The sequence below is a fragment of the Neofelis nebulosa genome, chromosome 7 (assembly GCF_028018385.1).
Source record: "Neofelis nebulosa isolate mNeoNeb1 chromosome 7, mNeoNeb1.pri, whole genome shotgun sequence".
Classification (NCBI taxonomy): Eukaryota; Metazoa; Chordata; class Mammalia; order Carnivora; family Felidae; genus Neofelis; species Neofelis nebulosa.
The window spans coordinates 76763583-76776889 of NC_080788.1; the positions used below are offsets into that span (position 1 = coordinate 76763583).

The window sequence follows — 13307 nt, forward strand, 5'->3', positions numbered from 1 at the left end:
CTTCTCCAGCTTCTCCTGAGAAGATTAAATCTTTCTTTTCAAGAATTTGCTAAATTTCAGGAAATGCTGTAATGTAACAAATGGCCTGTAGACAAGGCTGAAGAAAGAGTAGAAGATAATGGAATCCCTTTGGTCAAGAACTGAAGCAGAAGCTGAGGAAAACTTCTGAAAGTTCTACTCGAGTTACTAGGGGAAGAGCGAGGGGCTGGGGCAAATGAAATCGATCTGTGTGCAATAGCACAGGAGCAGTGGCACAATGAAACCTCCAAGGAAGCCGCTCAGTTGTAGAAAGGTTTCTGTTTCAGGACCCATCTCTTTAGAATAGAGATGGCCCATTATAAGCTTTCAATTATAGAGACCTTTAGGTAGTCCAAGTTTCACGGTTCTTTCCCACACAGAATCAGGGAGGGGGATGCGAAACCATTTCCTTTGTCTCCCAAGTCCACTTCCCAAGTATTTGGACAGACAGACAATTCTGGTTTCAAAAGTTAATCTTCATCTCTCTTATTAGCTCTTGATCCCCTGCCCTGTATCTTACTTTTCCTAAGATAGGTAGAATTGCCTTTGTAACGCACAGAAACTTAACCTCTATTCTATGTGATCGGACAGGTAGAGAAGATAAAGTCTGGTAAAGAGTGGGGATGTCCCAGCAGGTACATACTGGCCCTATCTACCATGTGAAATCATCTCTGCCAGACAGATCCATGCATTAAACACATATATCTAGACATAGCTCCCTATCCACTGAAAGATCCCCAAACCACATGGTTATCCTTCTCCTGTCCCTTTGAGAGTTTCTATGTTCTGACTACCTTAAAAGGTAGTCTTGCTATTTTAGATCATTCTATTACCAGGATGTCTATTTAACTGCAATCTATTGGTGCTACTCTTTGCTAAAAGTCCCCCAAAGTGTGGTTATATCGTGACCCTCAATATCTGCAGTTTCAAGATTAATTTTTCAGGATATCACTTTGGACAATAAATGCTTTTTCGCCTCTCCAGGAACCTCCAACACCATATGCCAAGCCTGACTCATAAAAAAAAAGGACCTGTAACCTGAAGAATTAGTCTTTGAGAAAATATATTTTCACCTAAGGAAAAATATATATCTCAGTTCTACTAGTCCTTCAGCTCCTTATTTATTTGTACATCCCTGGAGCACCTAATACGTGTTTAATACATATGCATTGAATAAATAACTGAATAAACGAGTTAGTCAATGAATCAATATTTACTTGTATCTGGCTACCAACTAAATCTCATCCAGAAATGCTTAGAGAAAAAAAAGTCTAGACATTATCTCACTGAACCCTGCCATTTATTATAATCTTGGGTAGAGAAGCATGGAAAAGGAAAACGACTTACCCAAGTTCCAGATCCAATTAGTGGCAGGCCAGAATATCGAAGTGAGATGTTCTGACTTTAAATTCAGGACCTTTGCCATTATAATACCCAGGCAATTCATGGTAAGTTCTTAAAGTGTGGCGTTGTCCAGATATATGTGTCTTTAAATAGAAAACACTTGTAGAGCGAAAAGTAGGTTAGATCAAAGCGAAGCTGTTAGAGCACAAAAGAGGTAACCCTTGAGCCTGAGGTTTGGGCCAGAGACTACCTAACTACCATCTTAGCCTTGTAAATGGTCAGGATGAGATGATCTGTTTGTACAGAAGGAGAGAGGTCTTCACCACCCTCCATGCTGCCCATAAGCTTCACCGTTCAGGCCCAGACTGATTCGGGGGAGAACTTCCTAGGGGTGGCTAGGAAAACATCAACCACTTATTTATGGACAAGTTTGACCAAGCCGTAGAACTTTAGAGCAACTTTCAGAGGAGGAGAATGACCTTCTTACAGCACTCGCCTCAGATTTTTTTACCTCACTCAGAGATGACCAGCTACTGGTTTCTAAGTTGTAAGAACGAATGCATGGAGACCAGAGAGCCAACCCCGCAGCAGCCTTTGAAGTGCTCTGGCTCACCCTCACAGGGGGGCAGTATCTCATGTTCCGTACCTGCCCCACCTCCCCTCAATTAAAACATCTTCCCTGGGCCCATTACAGGTAAGCAGCTGAAGACTCTTTAATTTAGGTTATATGCAGCTGACTCACAATTCTCTATTTCAGGACTGGACCTCATTCTTATGCTGTAGCCCCATATGTAATATATACTAAGAGACATCTCAAGCTCAATCAGTCTAAAATGGAATACTTTTTATATCCTGCTCCCAAGCCAGAAATCTGGGCTTCACCCTAGACACCTCCTTCGATGTCATCAACCATAGCCAGTTTGTTATTAAGTCTCACTGATTTATTCCATCTCTATAGTATTTCTCCAATTTTGTCATCATCTCCCTACCTTGTCTTGATCGCCTGCTGTTTGTTCTGGTGGAACGTCTTTCTAGCCAGCATCCCTATGTCCAGTCTAGCCTCTCTCAGACCCACCTTCCACATTGCAGTAAAACCTTTCTAAGGTGTAAGTCTGATCCAGGCACTGTCTGGCCTCCGTGATGCTCTACCATTTTGGCAGGGCCGTTTGGCCCTTCCATGCCCTTCCATCCAGGCAGGATCTTTCCTCATCCCACTCTTTGCAGGGCCTTCCATAAGTGACTTTCTGGAACCATCGTGGACCATTCCCTCTGGAACAAACTACATCATGTCCCACTCCTCAGGACTTACCTACTCCACACTGTTTCATGTCTGTCTTTCTATATATAGACTTCCCATTGCCTGGAATGACCACCTAAACTCTACCTTTGTCTCCCCTTGCCTTAAGTAACACTTTCTCTGTTTTTCCTGATTCCTCTAGCAGTTTTCTCCTCTACTACACCTGGCTATTTCTTAGTTGCAATGCTTATTATGCTACACGGCAATTCTTGCTATTGGTTTCATTTCTTTCTTTTTTCCCAAAGACTAGCACAATGCCTCCTATTTGAATAATCATTTACATAATAATGGGTGGTTTAAGATTAACTTGTTACCATCCCAAACAATATACATTGAGCTGCAAGGACTTCCTGAAATAAGGCTCTCATCTGAAAGCTTGGAGTTGTCACCATGGTAAGGCAAAGAGGAAATATTTTGAGCCTGGCAGTAGTTTGGGCACTACACAAGTTCTTATAGATCAGAGATTGCCCAAGAAACCCATTTCTCATATCCCCCTTACCTAGAAATCCTATACCAGAGGCCAGGATTCATGACCAATACATGCATTTGGTCAACGAGGGCCAAGTCCCTGCCGTGGGTCTGCTGCTTTGCTTTGAAGCTGGTGGTACTGTGTCCCTTCCCTGCAAGGCCACGCATCGTGTGGAGCAGCAGGCCCACTCATGAGCTCCATTCCATGCATGGTTTAACTGCAAGGTATGTTGCCTGAGATTAACCAGGATCAGACACAGAACAAATGGAATGTCACCTACGGGCTGGCAAACCTGCAGAGGAGTCAGGCCATCAGCTAAACTTGAGTTCAGAATCCTCAAAAAGTGGACAGATTTGGTTTCAGGAATTGGTTTCAATGGCAGGCCTTTTGCATTTGACTATGAAGGGGTTTCCTCAGGGTATGGGTACTGGGATGAGTCAGACAAAATGCTCTTCCGAAAAGAGATCTGGTGCAAACCGGCTCTAGCTCTGGAAGTTTTCTCTGCCCAATTATTGACCTGTTCCCCTCTTCCTTTTAAACTACCCAGGATGGATTAGTTGAATTTTTTTTTTTCACTTTGAATGAATTTGCATGAGCAGTGTGGAGAAATGATTTTCATCAATTATTTAAGAGAGGAAAAAAATGTTTCTGGCCTCTGACCCTTTTTGGAATTAATCATGCTGTGCTGGTCTGAGATCACCAAGTCTACTAACACCAACAGGCAACATGAGATTCAGCCATCTGATCCGTGATGAGGAAGGGTTATTTTGAATCCTAAACCAACCTTTTTATCTTCACCAAACTCCAGGAGGTTAGAAATCATATCTGTTTAACTGCTTTATTTATAGTAACCACAACGCTATGGGCAAATGAAACATTAAAAATTCATTTTGGAGATTATATCTTGTTTTCATCTTAGAGTACAAGAGCAAAAATATATATATATATCTTTTTCTAAAATACCTAACTTACTACTGGCTTAATAAGATCCACTATTTTTACACCAGCTCTAAATTAAGAAAAATGACAAGTCAAATTACAATTGCGTACGCTGCCCATGAAGTGTGCTGTAATGCCTCCAGAAAGCCTGTGATCTTACCTGCCAATATGGAGAAAATGATATGAGCATGAATCTCAAGTCTGAATAGTCTAGTTGTTGCTTGGATATTCTTTGTTCTTATATTCACCTTGGAAAACGGGAGTCTGATAAAAAAAAAAAAAAGACATTCCTCAAAGAATTTTCATCAGGCCTGCAATTTAGAAAATATTTTCAAGGCAATTGTCAGTACCACTGTTGATACGAGAAACGATTCTAAACCCATTCTCGGCCCATGCAGTGAAAGTGTGTCACCACCATTTGAGCCTGATCTGGAAGGATCATTTTAAATCGGATCCATTCTTTGTCATTGAAACAGTTGTACGAAGCTCTCTTTCTTTCTCCTCATCTGCTAAATGAGATCATCTTCACCCACTTAAGACATCTTGATGAAGTGTTATGGCTTTTAAGGAAATTTAAATATAGGAAATATATTTTTAAGAACACTCTGAGAATGATTTTATGTTTTCTACCTAAAGATGTAAAATGATATTTAATTTTAGATTTGCATTTCCTCCAAAAAGTATTCATTTCCCAAAATAATATTTGCTGCCTAGAGGGGTGAGGTTATGGATGATTTAGCCCCTTTGCATTCTAAACTCTGTGATACTTTGTGGTTTTTAGAATTAAAAATGAAAAGCAGCAGAGTATCTATTCAACACACATGTATTGGACATCTTTTCTAAGGCAGGCTCTGAAATAGTTATAATGAATAATGAGTGAGAGAGAACAGACCAGTGAGAATGACGCGTATAGAATGTGGAAAGTACAAGAAGTATATAGACAGAGGGATACGCTGTGCTAAAGGAAGAAAAGACTAAGCAGTATTTTTGCAAACCTCGAATGAATCATTTGTTCATGCAGCTCTGCCTTCAACACCATGGTGATTAAAACAGTTAATTTTTCTCACAAGAAGAAACCATTTCCTCCCAGCAAGAGTTAACCCGACTTCCCAGACCGACCTAACTCCTAGGACTGAATCTCAAGGAACCGTTCTCAACAGTGGACATTTCCTCCTCGAATAAGCACAGCTGTTTAGTGTATCTAGCCTTTTGGTTCATGCTCATCTTTGTCTAACCCCCTTACAGGACAGGCACTGCAGCGCTGGGGCCAGAATATAACTTTCAGCTCTATCTGTGTTCTCATCTACCTTTCTGTTACTAAGCTTCAAAGAGAGGTCTAATTTAAGACCTACGGTGTGTTCAAACCTGTAGTTCCAGATAAGGATTCTCCCTCTTACATAATGCATTTTAAAATGAGAGCAAAAAGCCCACATCAGTGTTGGATTTCTACTGTTTAGTGTGGAATATTCTTGAAGACTTAAAATTGAAGAAGGAGCCCAGGGTTTGTGAGCTACGGTAATTAGTGCTGGTGGCAGTAAGGCTTGTAGCAGAGTTGATGAAAAGAAACCATAATTTCTGTTCAACTCCTGAGGGTCTCCTTTCTGAAGGGAGACTTGCTATGTTTCTTTTTAAAGCTTGGATCAAATAACTTAAGCAGACGCTGTGACAATACCATTTGCAGGAAAGGAACCTATGGTATGACTCACTCACCCACTAAAATGACGCCCTATACACCTACTTGTTCCTTGCCTTTACTTTCTGAGTCCTCTGAGTCAAAGCATTTGAAAATCAGTCCGCACGTCAAATCCCTATGAAAACCTACTTGCAGACCGACATCTTTCCTATTCATCCTTGTCCATTTCACCTTGTTCGGCATAGGCAGAGTTATTAACAATTTACTTATTAACAAGGTCTACATGCCTACATGCAACAACTCATTTTTTCCCTCCAAGTTAACATAGGTAATGTGATATGCTTCATTGCTCCATCATCCCACTCCCTAGAGGCTGAAAGAAGTTTCCTTTACTCTCTGAATCTTAGAAATCCTCCAGTTCATCCCAACTTTTCTGAGAGCATCTGCCACTGAAGAGGCAAACGTGCAGACCGAGGTCAGCAAACGGTTCTTTGCAGCTTTTACGCTAAGTTCCCAAATCGCCTGATTTCATTTGCCTTTGAGAGTACTGGGAGAATTGTAAATTGAATGGAGGTGCATTGCTTTTAAAGAATTAAATTGGGTACTCATATCATATCCAAATACCCCTGCAAATAATAAATATACTGCCTGCCACGTAGTATGTTTGCTGAATGAATACTTGAACAAATTGCAGAACTAATGTCTGGGATTATCTGGCTGTACATTATTTCATTCAGAGAAGTTTTATTGAACATTGTGGCAGGCAGAGATGCAGTGTGCTGTGCACCATGACCTTGAATCCATCATCCTGCCTCCAGACTGAAGAGTAGTTTGGTCATTTTAGATAGATGGAAATTTATATTACAGACATACTTCATCTTGCAAAGTATGTCTGATTCTTAAAAAAGTATAAAAATGTCCCTTTATTTTGTGATTCTAGATGCATTTATAAATCAGAGAGAAACTAACTCCTTAAAATTATCCGAGAAAGTGGTTAAATCAACAATCCCATTTACATGAGGAGACTGAAGACCAAACATGTATTTTATCTAAGGTAAAGGGAGCAGTTACAGAATAACCCCCCACCCCTTTTTTTGGGGGTAGTTACAACATAACTACTTTTGCTCTCTCATCTCAATGTTAGACTATCCCTGTGAATCCTTTCCTATTATTCATACTCTTCTAATTAATCAAACAACTCCATACATTTGTCATGTATTATTTAGGAATATTATTGTAACTACAGGTTTTCAACGATTCCATTCACCTGAAATGGGAATATACCTGTTTTTCCATAAATCTCTGGGAATTCTCTTCTGGAAAAAGTTCTAGATTTTAACCATTATTATTAGGAGTTTTTTTTCCCTTACACATTACTTGATTCTGAACACATTTCACTGTGTCTTTCAGCAGAGGTGAAAACTAATAGGAAACCATAATTTATTGAATGAAAACAGTTCATTTATCTGAGGACAATTAACTAACCCCTTTTTAGTATTCTATTTTTTCCAGTTAATTTATCTCAATTACCTTGCTTCTTTATGAGATAACTTGTTGATACATTTTTGACCCTGAGTGAAGGCTTATTAAACAGGATTAATATATTAGCATTATTTCTCTTTACCAAATATTTCCATGATATTTTTTCCCATGAATATTAACAAAGAATGACAGAATAGGACATTCACTGCCTGGTATGTATCAGGAACATATCAGTTATGTCATCATATTTAACCCTCGCACTATCACTGTGAAAATTGCTTCTGGAAGCTTTACAAATTGAAACATGCGAACAGTAGGGACCAGCAAGGTTCAATAGCTTGTCCAATGTCATGTCCTTAAAGAGAGGTAGGGACAAGGTACAAGTCCAAGTTTGACAATAACAAAGCCTATTATGTTTTCAACACAATGCTCTGACTCACAAGCAAATGAGCCAGATAAGAGCCTCTCTGGAGATGAGATTTGGAGTCTGGAAAGGTTAAAAGATACTTAGCAAAGGGCCACTTTCAAGCCCTGGAGAGCCAAGTGCCATTCCAGTGTTCTGGACTTGAGGTCTGCCTTGAGTATGTCCTTACAGCCCAACCCTCTATAGGGAATGATGCTTTCCCATCTGTGCATGGGAGCTTAGCACTCAGGAAAGATTCCAGATTGACATCTGGCAATTTAAAGTTCCCCTAGAGTTATATAGGATGAGAATCTGGCTTATATTTTCTTTTCCCTACATAGCAGCTCATAATGATTCGTCTGTCACTGGCTGTTAAAGTGGTTGGCAGGCCTGGTGTGTGCAGGAAGTCAGGGTGACAGAGCCAGGATGTCTCAGTGGTTAAGGATATGAGGAGAGGGACGGAGCACAGTCTCTGATTCCAGCTCTTGCTCTGGGCAGTCACTTAACTTCTCTCTGCCCAGCCCTCCCATCTGTAAAATGGAAACAGAGAATACTGATGAACTTCTCAGAGAAGCTATGAGGCAGAACCCATGCACGATTGACACGTCGTATTTGGGATATAGAAAGGGTAATGGAAAAGTTGAAAGCCATTTCAGTGTGGGATCATTTGGTAAAAATGTGATTAAAATTTTTACTATTTGGCAATCCTGGTGCAGCAAACCTTTAATACAGCGTTGGCTGTTCTATGTAACCAGCCTTTTAGGAACTACTGAAGCAATCACTGCCCTGTGAAAAGTGTGTGGGACAATAATGGAAATACGTCAAATGAAAAACGTGTCTGAGGTCCTCCATTCCCCAGGCTTCTTGAGGTCATATTCTATGTCTTCTTCACGGTGTGCATTTCCCCTAGTATGTACTTGAGGACCTTGTACCAAGGAAACCATCAGTCATGAGTCAGCGATCATGATATAGTTCAAGGCCAAGAGAAGCCATGAGGAAAGATCCCTAGGACTTGACTTTAATTTTTAGGTAGACTGGCTAAGGCTCTGATTTTCCTTATGTTACTTGGGCCTATTTCTTAAGTGCCAAATTAGTCAGAGCTTCCGTATTTCTACTTTCCAGTTTCTCTGGGCTCTCTAGAGATGCTATTTGTTACACAGGTGTACATCCAATACAGACCTACCTCACCTTCGAACTCCTCAAACGTGACCATCCATATGCCCATTTAAATCTGAGTGGAGTTCTCTTTTATAGCTTTTTTTCTGCCATCCATGAGACTTGCTGTTGGAAAGATGTGGTTTTTATGTACTTCAGACCCCCTTTTTTTTAAATTTTTTAAAGAGAAGTCATAGTAACAAGGGGAAAACATGTAAAGGCTTTTTAAGAAGCCCTGCTATGGCCCAGGAAGGTGTTATGCCAGTACTTTGCTATTGAGGGTGGTGAGGGGGAGACCACTGGCAAAGATCTGACCTGGAAGCTGTAGACAGTTCCACCCAGGCCTTCAGAATCAGAATCCTCATTCTAACAAGAGCCTCAGGTAATTTGTATGTAGATTAAGAGAAGCAGTGGTCTAGGACCCAGGTTTCAAGATAATTAGAAAAGGTCAAGACTATAGTTAAAGGCCAAGAACACTTGCAGCGAGCAGTTAGTATTGGGTTCCATTATTATTGGGGCATAGTCTCATATAGAAAAAAATGTCCATTCTCACTCTCCAAGAAATTGTGAGGAGCCAAAAAAGTAATGAGGCCTAATGACTGGGTCTTCCCTCCTCTGCAGTTATGAAGACCATCCCCCGCACCCCTACGCCAACTCTGTTTCTGCTTCTATACTTGAAAGTTTCTCCATCCATACCTGATGCTATTATTCTCCCTTCCTTCCTGGGTAAATAAGAGGCCAGAGTGTCTCCCTAGCCTTCGATACACTCTTCTGTCTTACCTGCACCAAACTGACAATTCTCTGAAGAGCTGAGACTAGTTTTCTTTATAAATAACCCTGAGTCCTTTAGACTTGTCATAAGAGGAGGGAGAAAGAAGCAATGAAACTCCCTAACTAGCTTACTTTGGCTCCTGGATGCCAAGGCAGATGTTACAAATGGCACGACATGTCTGCTCAGGGCCTCAGTGTGGAAATTACTCAGCAGAGCAGACATGGGCCTTTCTGTTTTACTGCCAGTTATGAGCTTGTGAATAGCACACCACACTGCCCTGATTAGTGGATGTTTTCACTCCCTCCTCATAATCACAGGGACTGGAGCAGAATGATAAGAAGGGATTCCATGATACTGTTGGTGATGTAGGGCCGCCCTCTCTCGTCTCCTCCTTTGTTGTGCTCTTCTTAATGCAGACAACCCTTTGAAGTGTGATTTTTTGGTTTTGACCGACTCACCTGAGCCATCAGAAGCTACACATTTCCCTTATCGCTGTCCTGACTGAGGCTTGAAAACACCCATGGGAGAGCTTCAATGTTAGTGCACAGCTGTTGGGTTATACCATTCGCTGCTGCCTACCAGGAGATGTGGACTCTCCTATTGTAGTGCAATGAATAGTCACCTTAATTTTTATTAGAGGTTTATCGCCAGACCTTGCCTAACTTTCCTGAAAAGCCTGAGGGAATTTGTCAGTTGATTAAGAGTCCAGTTAGTATTGCTAAGGGATTGCTTCTGGGGAGTTCATCCAAGACTTCAACTCTGTCCTTTTCTCTTTTGAGTATGCAGGCAAGGGCGGATGAGCGAGCAAGAGAGGATGTCTGGGCTGGAGCTCATAGTGTTCAGGTGTGTATGACTCATTTCTTTGGATCCCAGTGGTATATAGTTCTGAGTCTCACCTTCCTTCACTTACTGAAGGGCAAAGAAGGAAAACAAGTGGCAAGTGGCTGCATTTAAGTTCTGATAAGAGGGCACAGATGCTGTTTGGTAATGGAAAATTTACTCAGGCTGTGTACGTATGGAGCTACCTCTTACAACAGTGTCAGACTAAATTTTTACGATAGAAGCATCTATGTCACCTTAAACATACCCAGAGCACAAATGTGATCTTTTAATATGTAAATCTTTCTAAAAGCAAAAATCGTACTGGAGTTGTTTACAATGATGAAGACTTACTTTAAACCAGAGAAGATAATTGCTTTCATCTTGAATTGTTAACTCTGATCAATTGGTAGTGGTGCTTGGAGTCCTGTGTTGAGAAGAATATTGAAGCAACCTCAGGGCTCAATGGAAAAGAAAACCATGATAAATTACATAGAAGGGAATGGAAGCATTTGTACTACATGCTTTCTCTATACCATTCATACATATTCCACTATAATTTATTACTCTTCGGAAGGAAAAGAAAACCTCCAATAGCTCAGAGAGAGCTAGCTCTGATCAACTCATAGGTGCTTTCCTATGTTAAGATCTAGGATTTACTGGATAAACCAAAGCAGCTTGCCTGGATAAATGCGACCAGTGTGTCCTAACTATACTATACAGTTCAAACAGATTAGGGCATACCTAGCTTTAAGAATACTATGTACTTTTCTTTTTGGGGCGCCTGGGTGGTGCAGTCGGTTAAGCGTCCAGCTTCAGCCAGGTCACGATCTCGCGGTCCGTGAGTTCGAGCCCCGCGTCAGGCTCTGGGCTGATGGCTCGGAGCCTGGAGCCTGTTTCCGATTCTGTGTCTCCCTCTCTCTCTGCCCCTCCCCCGTTCATGCTCTGTCTCTCTCTGTCCCAAAAATAAATAAAAAACGTTGAAAAAAAAAAATTTAAAAAAAGAATACTATGTACTTTTCTTTTTTGTTCTTTTTTTCATATTTCTCTGGATTTGGTGTTACAGGGTTTGGGTTAAAGCTCAGGCTAAAAACTGAACGACTACGGGCCAGATCCTCAACTTCTCTGGGCTTTCGTTTCTTCCCCTAAAGGCTGATAGAAACAGCACATGAGAAAAGATGTCCATAAAATCATGGTAGGAGTCACGAGAGGTGAATAGTCTCAAAGGACTTACAAAATGGGAAAGGGGGAAAACTAGGCTAGAGTTAGCATGAGTATAACATAGATACTGAATAAATAAGAGTTATATTTGATTCCTACTAGTCTCCTTATAAAACTGAAACACTTTAACATCAAAATACATGGGAAGGCAAACAATTTTACTTGTAGAATGGGTATGAAATACTTAAAAAGATTATAGGAATTTATGTGTGGGCTAGGTGACTCTAATAATGGGAACAGACACACATAAACATTATTCTCTAATATTTGTAAGTAAACTTTTGACTCTCTGGAGTCATACAGAGCTTGATATGGTATGTCTTTTCTTGCAATGTGTAGTGACATAGCCTCTCCTCTAGTTTGTAGTGAACAGACACATAAATGTGTCTGTATTTTTTACATGGCTGGATGAGTTGGCACTGACTGGGGTAAAGTAAAAGATCATCTGCAAAGCAGATAACTTGGAAAGCCATAGCAACGGATATGGTTAGGTTTACTTAACCAAACTAAGACAAAATGAAAATGGTGAGAATTTAAAAATGGGTGTTTATAAAACAGATATTTCCTGCATTAAGATAGCTAAACCCCAGGGGTGCCTGGGTGGCTCAGTCGGTTAAGCGTCCAGCTTCAGCTCAGGTCATGATCTCATGGTTCATGAGTTTGAGCTCCATGTCGGGCTCTGTGCTGACGACTCGGAGCCTGGAGCCTGCTTCATATTCTGTGTCTCCCTCTCTCTCTGGCCCTTCCCCTCTCAAGCTCTCTCTCTCTCTCTCTCTCTCTCTCTCTCTCTCTCTTTCTCTCTCAAAAATAAGCAAACATTAAAAAAAAAAAACAGGTAACTACACCCTAGCTATGGTTGGGAGAGGTTGGTAGTGTCTATCCAGGCAACCATAAGCTTGATAACTTTCCATACAGTTTTCCTGCTGATGGATCATCTCAGATGTCCTGGGCTTCGGTTCCTGGCTGATTGATGCCTCTTCCCAATACACGCTTTCCTTATTTCCAGAAAAAGATCTGAAGGACAACTCTTCTTTGCCACTTACCAACTTTGTGGTCTTGGACAAGTATCTTAAACTCCATGTGCCTCACATCCTTCACTCATAAAATGGAGGTAACAATAGTATGTTATATTATGCTCACACTCTGGTGAGGTTTGAATGAAATACACATAAAACTGAAAAAATACCTGAAAATGTTAGCCACTGTATTCATGTTAACATCACTATGAACTTCAACCTAAACACCTTCATTGATGAACACTTGATTGATCTTACACTGATGGTACAAAACCAATCATGGGGAACTTCCAGTTTTTTGTTCTACATGTAAGGAGCTTAAGAGTCCTTCTGACAACAAGACAGAAGATGAACAGACTGAGATATCCACTTTTCTTGGATCCATAAGAGAGGTCAAGACACAGGCCCAAAGATTGAAGAGGCAGACAGGCAAATACAGGTTTTCATGGAGCAGGGAATCAACACAGAACCTGTAACAGGAAGCAGGGCCGGAGCAGGAACACCTGGATTGTAAGGACAAATTGCTGGAAGTTCAGTGTGGATAAGTCAGACTTTAAAACTCCAGGGGCCCCAGTCGTTAAGGGGCCTCTACTACTAAGTACCTCTATAGTTTTGTGTTTTACCACTAGAACCTTGACTAGGTTCCCATAGTAAATATCAGAGGAAAATCCTCTCATGCTTCTCTCACGCTTCCAGCAGCAGGAGGGGGAAATGAGCCATTTTGGAACAGGGGAGGATT

The 13307-nt window shown here is 40.9% G+C and overlaps 1 long non-coding RNA gene across 1 annotated transcript; it reads right to left on the reverse strand.

The window, feature by feature from the left end:
- Positions 1 to 4200: 4200 nt before the first annotated feature.
- Positions 4201 to 12713, reverse strand: LOC131518231 (uncharacterized). Its single transcript, XR_009264962.1, has 3 exons — positions 12596 to 12713; positions 10686 to 10792; positions 4201 to 4331 (listed from the first exon to the last, which is right to left on the reverse strand). It is a non-coding gene; the product is annotated as an uncharacterized LOC131518231 (long non-coding RNA).
- Between the last annotated feature and the right edge of the window lie 594 nt (positions 12714 to 13307).